Source organism: Plectropomus leopardus, chromosome 24 (genome assembly GCF_008729295.1).
Source record: "Plectropomus leopardus isolate mb chromosome 24, YSFRI_Pleo_2.0, whole genome shotgun sequence".
In the NCBI taxonomy this organism is placed as follows: Eukaryota; Metazoa; Chordata; class Actinopteri; order Perciformes; family Serranidae; genus Plectropomus; species Plectropomus leopardus.
Window position 1 is genome coordinate 12,331,770 of NC_056486.1, and position 10,488 is coordinate 12,342,257.

A 10,488-nucleotide genomic window follows, 5' to 3' on the forward strand; every position below is an offset into this window, starting at 1 on the left:
TAACATGTAAAATTGTCACCTCATAGTATGTCAAAATAGCATGCCAAAAATTTCATAAAAACTAAAAAAAAAGCCCTAAAATGCCATAGTGCAGTATGTCAATAAAATTCATACCAGAGAAGGTACAAGAAGGTAGAAGGTAGATTTATTGGTCATTACATTTGTCCTTGGAGTTAAAGGTTGAGTTGATGAAAATCAGCAGCCGTGAAGATCCTATCCGGTTGCCTGGTGATGTTGCTGCTGATGGCATCGTTCAATTCCTGCAGTCCAGAGCCCTTTGAGAGAGAGTCGTGTCCTCTCCGTTCGCTCCAATGGACCGTTTTTCACAGCAATGGCAGAACGTGGAGCATCTCAATAGTTCCCGGAAGTAGCATTAATTGCGAGCAGTGCGGTGGAGATACAGCAGATTTGTGATGGGCTTTTTAAAAGGATAAGACGTCTAAAGAATTGTTTTTTTTATATTATCAGCACATCTTAGCTAAAGTAACATGTGCATTAAAGCATGGTACTGGATTATCTCCCACTAAATCAGTACATTTACAAAGCAATAACAGACATGCTAACAGAGCAGTCTATATAATAATTTCAGTCATTCTTAAACCGATTGCCTTGTTGATAGTGCTACTGGCTCACTGCGATCAGCTCTCGAATCCGTTGCACCTTTCAAGAAGAAAATAATGACACAAAGAAAATTAGCTCCGTGGTTTAACCCCCAGATCCACAAACCGAAACAAACATCGCGAAGATCTGAAAGAAACTGGCGTTCAACCAACCTGGAAGAGTCCCTTTTAGTCAGGCAGGAGTCTTAAAATGTATAGATAGGCCCTCCGCCATGCCAGAGCAAACTATTACTCATCACTGATTGAGGAAAATAAAAACAATCCCAGGTTTCTTTTCAACACCGTAGCTCGGCTGACTCAGACTCACAGCTCTTGTGTTCCTTTTGCCCTCAGCGGTGATGACTTCATGAGTTTCTTTCATGAATAACAATTACAGATAAAATCCATCACCTCTCGCCCTTAACTGACCTGACCTCGGACACAGGTAGCTTGGATAAGGCAACATGGCAAGGAATTTATTTGGACCGTTCTTCCCCCGTTGACCTTCACCGACTCTCTCGATTTCCGCATCCAATCCATCAACATATCTCTTAAACCCCATCCCAACTGGGCTACTTAAAGAAGTTTAACCCTTAATAGACAATTCTTTACTAGATATAATCAATGTGTCTTTATTAACGGGCGATGTACCGCAGTCTTTTGAAGAAGCTTTAGGTAGCTTAAAGAAGTCATTAAACCTCTTCTAAAAAAGCCCACTCTCGATACAGACCGATATCTGATCCCCCTTTTATTTCTAAAATCCTTGAGTTGCTCATCAACCTTGTGACTTTAACACGCATTATGGTTTGCCTCTGATAAAGGTCTGGTCTCTGTCTTAATCCTACTAGATCTCAGTGCCGCATTTGACACCATTGACCATCAACTCTTACTGCACAGACTGGAACATTTAATTGGCCTTAAAGAAATGGCACCAAGCTGGTTTAAATCATACTTATCAGATCGTTCCCAGTTTGTTCGCATCGATGATCAATACTCCGTGCGTACTAAGGTCTGCTTTGGAGTGCCACTGGGTTCTGTCTTTGGACCAGTACATTTTAACTCCCTTTCTCTACACGACTGGATCGTCCCCCGTGCAGCACAGCAAAGCATGGTGGAGACTGGTGGAGGACATCACGAAAGAAAGAGCACATACCAACTACTTCTGAGTTTATTAGATATTAATGAAATTAATTAATTGCAGTTAGCTAGTAATTAAAAAGACAAAGATAAATAAAATACACGTTTATATATGTAAGCAATAAACAGCGACCTGCTCCGTATGGTACAAATAAAGTCACCTAACCTAACCTAACCTATATCCACATCACTCATATTTATAATCTATATTATATCTTTTGTATTGTAAAAAATATTTTTTATTTTTTGTATTTTAATCATACTTATGGAGCCCTCGATCACTTTTTTCTATTGCCTCTAACTCTTGAGCCGCTGAAATGTGTGAATCTCCCGAGTGTGAGACTATTCGGTCTAATCTAATTCTAGCTGTTAACATTAATCTTTAAATATTAGCACCATTTACTTTAAAAAAACAATAAAATAATGAAACTAAATACCATGCGCTTTGTTTATATTGTAAATCAATGCAGTTATTGACTGCTATTTAGCGAAAATCAGAGTTTCGTCTCCCTGTATAATGTCATTAAATGGCCCGCCAGAGACTTCCGGGAACTATTCGAAGCCTCCGTGAGTCACTTGACGCCCGAGCATTTTGAACTTCCGTTGTCAGTCCATCCAGTGCAACAGCTTGATCCGGGATGTCAGGTGTTAACCACGTCTCTGTGAGGAGTGAGCAGCGGTCCAAGATCTCCCGTTGCTGAGTGAGCCAAAATCACATCTCATCTCCTTCACTCTCCTGCGATCTGACGCTAGACAGAAGGCGGCTCCCGCTCCGAGTCAGGCGAGCCTCACCGTGATACCGACTCTTCTCCCCTCCAGCCCAACCGGCCTGTTTGCGTATGTCGTCAGTGGGGACCCTTTCGCAGTCCGCTGCATTCGGTCCAAGCCCAGCACAACTTTGGAGAGCATCGAGACTTCTTGGAGTTATTTGGCACGTCCGCAAAAAGTTGGTCGCAGAAATCGGGGTGGCTCTGGCGGGAGAGGAGCGGTTTCTTGTTTGCCATCTGCTTCACACACGAGGAGCAGAGGGAAACTCCCGCCAGGTGCAGCGGCTGCGATATAACATTGTGTTATAGATATAAAACATCATCTTAAAGTATGCCAAAACATTTTAATTGAAAGTCAAAGTTTAGTATGTCATATTTTCATACATCAGAATGTAATGAAAAGTCATATTATAGTGTGTCAAGAAAGTCAAAGGTCAGTTTAGTATGTCAAAGAAATTGACTGTCATAAATGTCATAAAAGTTAATATTAAAGTTTGCCATAAAGTCAATGCAATGTGTCAAAAAAATCATCAAATGTCACAGTATAGTAAGTTCAAATTTCATAAAAAGTCATAGCATAGTTTGTTTAAAAAAAACACATAAAGGTCATAGTATAGCATTTATATAGTATGGCATAAAAATCAATATTAAAGTGTCACAAAAGATCATAGTACAGTTTGTCAAAAACTTCCTGAGGAGTCCAAGTGTTGTATGTCAAAAAAATCATTAAAAGTCATATTTACTATGTCAAAATATTCACGTTCATGTTTTTACATAATTTTTTCATACAGACATAGACAAACACAAATATAAGACTTATTTTGTTTAACTTGAATGTTGTTAATCAATAACATCACTATCGCAAAAATACCCTGAAATATCCTATCATTATTTCATGGCCATATTGCCCTCCCCTAGTCAGGATGTCAAATAATTCATTAAAGGTCATAGTACAGTATGTCAGAAAACTTCTTAAAAAGTCACTGTAGTATAATTGACTACCAATGTATTATTTATTAATAAAGTCGAAGCAATCGTGCTTTCGTTTTAAACCTAAATACAGTAATTTCAGCTGTGACACCAGAGTCATGGCTGCAGCGCTAGAGGGTGCAACACATCAATCAGCTGTTGAATTATAATATTATTAACACAAAGGTGTCCAAAAAAACTACAATCAGTATGACAGCTTCTGTCCTGTGACCCTCAATCTGAATCAACAAACAAAATTTTTTACAAACAATTGAACAAGCTGATCGGCACAAGTTTTTAGTACACGTCCAGCAATGCTGTCCGGGTCTGCGGACTTGTTTTCTCACATCTCCTGTGGTCACTGAGAGTGGCCGGTCCTCTGGAGTCGGAGTAGACTTCACAGCCGAGTCCTCGTTATGGAGGTCAAGGCGAGCGTACACTGTGCTCAGCTTGCCCTCACATATGAAAAGCTCCTGCTTTTGTAGTCTGTGACATTTTAAATCGCCTGCCACGTATCCTTAGTGCTGTTGCTGTTGAGGTCTCTCTCCAGCCTCTGCTGATGTCTCCTCTTCGCCTCCTTGATGCCAGCTCTCAGTCGTGCTTTGACGATGATGGATGCCTCCTTGTCCCCTTACTGAAAGGCAGCTCTTTTTTCGCTCTGACAAGAGCCTTCACCTGCCCATTCATCCAGGCCTTCTGGTTGGGAATGATCTCACCGTCTTTGTGATCGCTGCGTTATCAACACATCGCAGAAGATGCGTATTCTTCAGGATTGATTTTGTTATCTTGAGTGGCAGCATCTTTGAACATCTGCCAATCTGTGCGCTCAAACCCGTCCTGTAGAGCTGCTGCGGCTTCTTCTGTCCACATTTTAACAGTTGTAACTGTTGGTTTGACTCTTTTAATCAGCTGGCAATATGCGGCAGGAGGAGCACAGAAATATGATCTGACAGGCCAAAGTGAGGGCGTGGGAGGGCTTCGTAGCTGTCGAGAATATTTGTATATACATGGTCCAGAGTTTGGTCATTGCACCCTCATCAATCAAGTTGAAATAAAAAGAAATAAAGGAAGCGCTAATCCAATGCTCTGATGGGCAAGTTGACAAATCAAGCCTTCCATGTACAATAGAGCGAGTTAGACTCGTCCTCAGGCAGTCTGCCTGCCTAATAACAATGATACCACTAATATCCAACCACAGATGCATGAGCACGTCACTGCTTTACCCTGAGTTTGTTGACCTAATTCAAAGCAAGCGCCATGAACAGAGTACGACCGAGAGACGGACGACTAAGTGGAGTCAAAGAGTGGCTGTTACAGCGAAGAGCTGCACCGAAACTGGAAGAAGTTCCTGCTGCCGCCTACGCGAGGCAAGAAGCAGGATGGCACGCTTGCACAGTGGATTTGGGGAGAGAAGCGCTTATGCAGTAGAAAATTGAGCAGCCAGTGTGTGTGTGTCCGTGTGTAGCTTTAACTCATGAACTGTAAAGTGACAGTTTTGCTCACTAGTTAAACTACTATTTTGACAAAAACAGACATATGGACGCAATAAGGGACTGTTCATTATTTATGAGCAGGGAGGGGTTGGTGCAAATTAGAGGAAGTACTCCCAAATAATTTGTGAAACACTGGGGAGGGTGTGATGTTTTCAAGTTTGCATAGAGAAGGGACATTCAACTTCAAATGGTCATATTTTGTGTTTTTCTAAACACCCTCAGAATCTGTTTTAAAGGCATGTTTTCTTAAAAAGAAAACCTCCAAATCCACACTCCAACTTCATCACTTATGGTGAAGCGAGAGGCATCATTCAAGGACAACCCCTACTCCTACTCCTACTCAGAACAGTCCCTCATCGATATCTATCTTTATCACAAAAAGTGGCCTTTACCTCCTTATCGTTGATTGATGATCAGTTCTTTAGCTTCTTTTTGGGAGCGCCGTCTGTAAATACAATTAAATGCAAGTGTTTTATAACCCAAAAATGAGCTAAGAGTACTGTTTCAGGCTTGAGTCATGTTTACAATCTTCCTCAAAGCCCTAAAATCACCCACAAAGGTAGGACTGTTTGTCATAATGACAAAATGTATCACTGACGATGTGTTCAGGTGCATCCGAAGATGTATTTAAAAACTATCTATTCTGTCGAAACCTGTGACAACCAGGAATAGACTGGTTGATCACCAGAAATAGGCTGGAAAAGGCTGGACTGAAGTATGCAGCAGAGGACTTGCGGGGCGCCCGCTCCACAAAGCCCTTAGTTCACTGCGCATCAAAGGAGTAGCAAGAAGCGGAGCTATCCAGAGCACCACCGAAGCAGCTGAGAAAGCCTCGAGATGGCTCTGGATCCGTAGAGGAGATCCATGGGGACGGTGAATGCCACCTGAACACAAGCCGCGGTCTGATCAACCGTGGCGGGGTCGCCTGGGCGAAGGTGTCTGATGCTGAAAGACCCGAAACACCCAGTGACTCCAGGTTACATCACTGATGATGTTTTCAGGTGCATTGGAAGATGTATTTAAGAGCGCTCTATACACACACATTTGTTTACAGTTTACATTATTGTTTCAGCTCTAAGTAGAATTTAAAGTCTACTGCATCGCCCTAACAACCATCAAGACTGGATTACTTGTGGATCGCCTGAGAGGTTTAGTATATCAAAGAATTCCTGAAAAGTCATAGCACTGTAAAAAATTCATTAATAGCCATCAAATGTATGAAAACTCACAGCGTAGTATGTCAGAAAATGCATAAAAAGTCAAAGTACAGTATTTAAAACAAAATACAAGCCATAGTTAGTATGATATACAGTATATATATATGTATATATATATATATATATATATATATATATATATATATATATATATACTGTATATCAGACAATATGTGTCCTTTACCTCCTCAGCGTTGATTGATGATCGGTTCTTTAGCTTCTTCGTGGGGCAGCCATCTGTAAAGACAAATAGATTGAATTGTTTTATAACCTGCAAATGAGTTGACAGTATTTTTTCAGCCTTGAGTAGGCCCTTAAAGTCGACTCATAACCATAAAAACCGTGAAAATAGGATCACTTGTACGTGGCCTGAGAAGTATAGTATATCAAAACATTCTTTAAAAGTCAAAGCACTGTACGTCAAGTAAGTCACACACTATAGAATGTCAAAGAATGCATAAAAAGTCATAGTATTGGGGCGCCTGGTGGCTCAGTGGATAGAGCGGGCGCCCCATGTACAGAGGCTCTGGCCTCGTTCGATTCCAGCCTCGGCCCTTTGCTGCATGTCACTCCCTCTCTCTCGCCCTCTTTCACACTTGCGCTGTCCTACCAATTAAAGGCAAAACAGCCCCCCAAACAACACAAAGTCATAGTTTCGTTCATAAAACAAAACAATACAAGTCGTAGTTGGTATGTCAATATATATCACACAATATAGATCAATATATAACACACAGAATGTGTCCTTTACCCCCGTATCATTGATTGATGATCAGTTCTTTAGCTTCTTCTCGGGGCAGCCATCTGTAAATACAAACAGATCCAGTCATTTTGTAACCTGCAATGAGTTAACAGTATTTTTTTCAGCCGTGAGTAGGGCTTGAAGTCAACTCATAGCCCTTGAACAACCATAAGACACAGGATTGCTTGTTTGTTTCCTGAGAGGTTAAACCCAGAGCCATAAAGCGCACACATCAGAAGCAGACAAAAATACAACTCTGAAAAGTGACAGAGACATATCAGCTCTAAAGCCAGATAGATGCAGGATTAAGCGTTTCATTGCCTGTGACCGTCTGTGAATTGTCTTGTTAACAAACACTCGCTTTGGGGAACCGTTTCAATGTGTTTCGTGGCACTTTGGTCGCTGTTTCAGCTCAGGTGTTGCAGTCACTTTGGTAATAGAGGGCTTTAAGGTGCTGAATGCTTCCTCAGGCAGCGACACGTCTTGGGAAATAACGCCTGTGAAAAGCTGATTGCACTCCCAAATATTCCTCTTACATGTCTCAGACCAGCATGATGAATTTCTTTGGTGTTTTTTGAGTAAAATTTAAAAGGAACTACACTCCACAATCATTTGAAATATTACAGAAATGTCAAAGCGCAACATCCAAATCAACTGAATTACAGCCGTGACGATATTCAATAACATAGCACTCCTTTATATCTCATATTGATGTTATAAAATCGTTCTCCGAGCGCCATTTATAAGTTAACGCTTAAAATGGAACTGTTTATGATTTGTTTTGATATTTAATGATTTATTTGACTCTGCTGACACAAATTGTTTCGCCACTGTACTGAGACTGGACACACAAATCCCTGAAAACCAAACCTGTTTGTTACTTTATGTGAGATAGATCTTACAACAGACGGAAACTCTGTATCATGTAAATTTATCTGTACGATTACATTTATTTCACGGCCAGAGTGACGGTAATAAGAGTCTGTTGACAGCCGCAGTGCATATGCGTATTGCAATTGAGTAAACAGCCTTTTCAGTACATTAAGACCTGCTCTGTTGTCATATGCGCATAACCGGAGGTTTCCAGGCTTCCTTCCCTCCCCTCTTCCTTTTCCGTCGACCGTTAATTATTTGAATCAAATGTTGGACTATTTATGGAAATATCTGTATGGTGCAAAATTCTTTTGGACAACCCTTGCTGTACGCTGATTACCGGTTAGCCTGATTATTGAAGCAGAACACCTGTGGGGCGGAGTGATACGTACAGAGTGAAAAGTCCCAGTGCTGATTCACAGCCTGAGGGTCCCGACCTCCAGTCAGCGTCATCAAAGCAACATAAGAGGCTTTCTTGGTGTAAAACATTTGCAATTTGGGGCAGGAGCTCAGTTAGATTTCTTTGAAAAACACTGGGAACAAAGGCAATGACCAGATTGGCAAGAAATGACCCAGAAAATTGCAAGAAATTAGTAAACAGTGACATGAAAAATAACCTAAAAATAATAATAATAATAATAATAATATTTATATAACAATAATTATAAAAATATTTTTCAATAATAACAAATTTAAAGCCATTTAAAATATATTGTTATTGTTAATTGTATTTTTAAAAATATATTACATAAATTAATACAAAGTACATAAAATGAATGCATATACTTTCTTTTTGATTGTTTTGGTTTTTCACTTTATTTGTTTATGTATTTATCAATTTATCCTCTTATTTTTAGGTATTTTTTGGGCCATGTCTTGTGATGTTGCTCATTGCCATCTCCCTATATTTTTGAAATAACTTTAAACCAATTTGCTCAGGTTTCAGAGTGTTACAGGATGCTAGAAAACTAAAACAGTGGGCCCATATCTGAACATTTCATCAAGTTTCTGGAAAAAAACAAAAGATATCTCACAGGATAAGGGCACTGTGAAACCCTGAACCCAGGCTTTATATTAACGAAGCCTTCACTCTCGGCTGAACGACCTCATCCTGCAAAATTGCTGTTAAAACAACCAAAGGTCCAATACCACAATAATCAAGTATCAGAGAGAAAAAAAAACAAAATGTATGATTGTTAAAAAAAAACACATGATGCAGACAGAATTGTATAAAAAGTTCATAGAAATCATCCAAACTGCTCACTTTACAGAAATGTCTTGCAGTTATTGCCTTCACTGTTTAGATAAAATGTACAGTTTATGCTGTGACCGTTAAATATAACTTTAGGCTACTTGCGTAACCCCAGTCTGAATTTTTGCATTGGAATTTGTCATTTTTTTCTGTTTTTCATCTTATTACGTCTTTTTTTTAATCATATTTTGTATATGGAGAAAATGCATACTGTTTCCACCAGGTGCACTGTTGCAATTAGTGTTGCTGCTCATCATTGTCATATCCCAGGCTGTTATAATAATATATATTTTTTTTAAATCTACTTTTTCATCTAAAAAACACAGTGGCATCATGATTAAAACATGACAAAAATTTAATGGTTTAAAGTACTGAAAAATAATAAATATTTTTATATTTATGCTTAGGACTGATGTTTGTTGAAAAACAAACCCAATGAAAACAAGAAATCATATTTATGTACAATATTTTAACACCCTTATTTTGAAAAGCACATTTTGTGATCAGATCAGTATGAGTGTGGTTGTCACTGAACAAGACAAATGTATTAAAAAATCATAAAATTCTAAGCTGTAATATTTTAAAATATATATATATATATATATTTAGCATTCAGTACGCTAAAAATAATTCCTTAAAACCATTTAATTGCAACTAATTGTAGCATAGGACCACTATCATTAGTTCAGATAACAATGCTAAGAAACAGTCACCATATCTGACAATAATTAAATTAATAATCTAAGTTTTCATTGTATTTGCATGACACCACATCAGGTAGCCTTTTGGGCTGTGGGGTAAAACACACAGCAAGTCATCATCGCAGTGCCAGCTTCTGCCAGGAGATGCTAATGTTGAGCGAACAGTAGCATACATACAGTAGCATACATACAAGCATAACATACACGTTATCTCTCACCGTCATCGAATCATAATAAAGGTGCATTGTACATGAATGGTATTTCTTACCTTGCTCTCTGAAGCGGAAAGAGACTGAAACCCTCAGAAAACGCCAAACTTGCAGACCGACGTCAGCAGACGAGGCTAATAGCTTAGCACGTTAAGCTAGTGCTACAAGCTAATGGATACGCGGCAGCCACCGGGTTTAATGAGCGCGCGTGAAGTTACTTAAACCAGCGACCGCTTCGGCGACAGTTTAGTTATCGGCAGGTCACTCTCAATGTGGTTTTCTTCCGTTCACTTTCATTTAATTCGCTTTTGTCAAGTCAACACTGGTATACAGCTCTCTGTTTGTCTGCGTGACGTCACACACAAACGTGCTCCCCACGTGAGCAGGTGAACGGCACGTCCTGCGTCTGGCTGCACGCACATGCGCATGCGTAAAACTCAGGGTTATCAGGATTTTTTCACTGAAATGTATTGAACAAACAGTCAAAAAGGAACATCGTGGTTATTTTCATATTAATCACATAAACATT

At 39.6% G+C, this 10,488-nt stretch overlaps 1 long non-coding RNA gene across 2 annotated transcripts; it reads right to left on the minus strand.

Annotated features, from left to right (window-relative positions):
- Window positions 1-2,069: 2,069 nt before the first annotated feature.
- Window positions 2,070-10,287, minus strand: LOC121962902. 2 transcript variants are annotated; one of them, XR_006107182.1, is made up of 5 exons: window positions 10,019-10,287; window positions 6,934-6,986; window positions 6,367-6,419; window positions 5,358-5,410; window positions 2,070-2,788 (listed from the first exon to the last, which is right to left on the minus strand). It is a non-coding gene; the product is annotated as an uncharacterized LOC121962902 (long non-coding RNA). The 2 variants fall into 2 exon arrangements; XR_006107181.1 differs by lacking the exon at window positions 2,070-2,788 and adding an exon at window positions 3,835-4,456.
- Window positions 10,288-10,488: the final 201 nt, after the last annotated feature.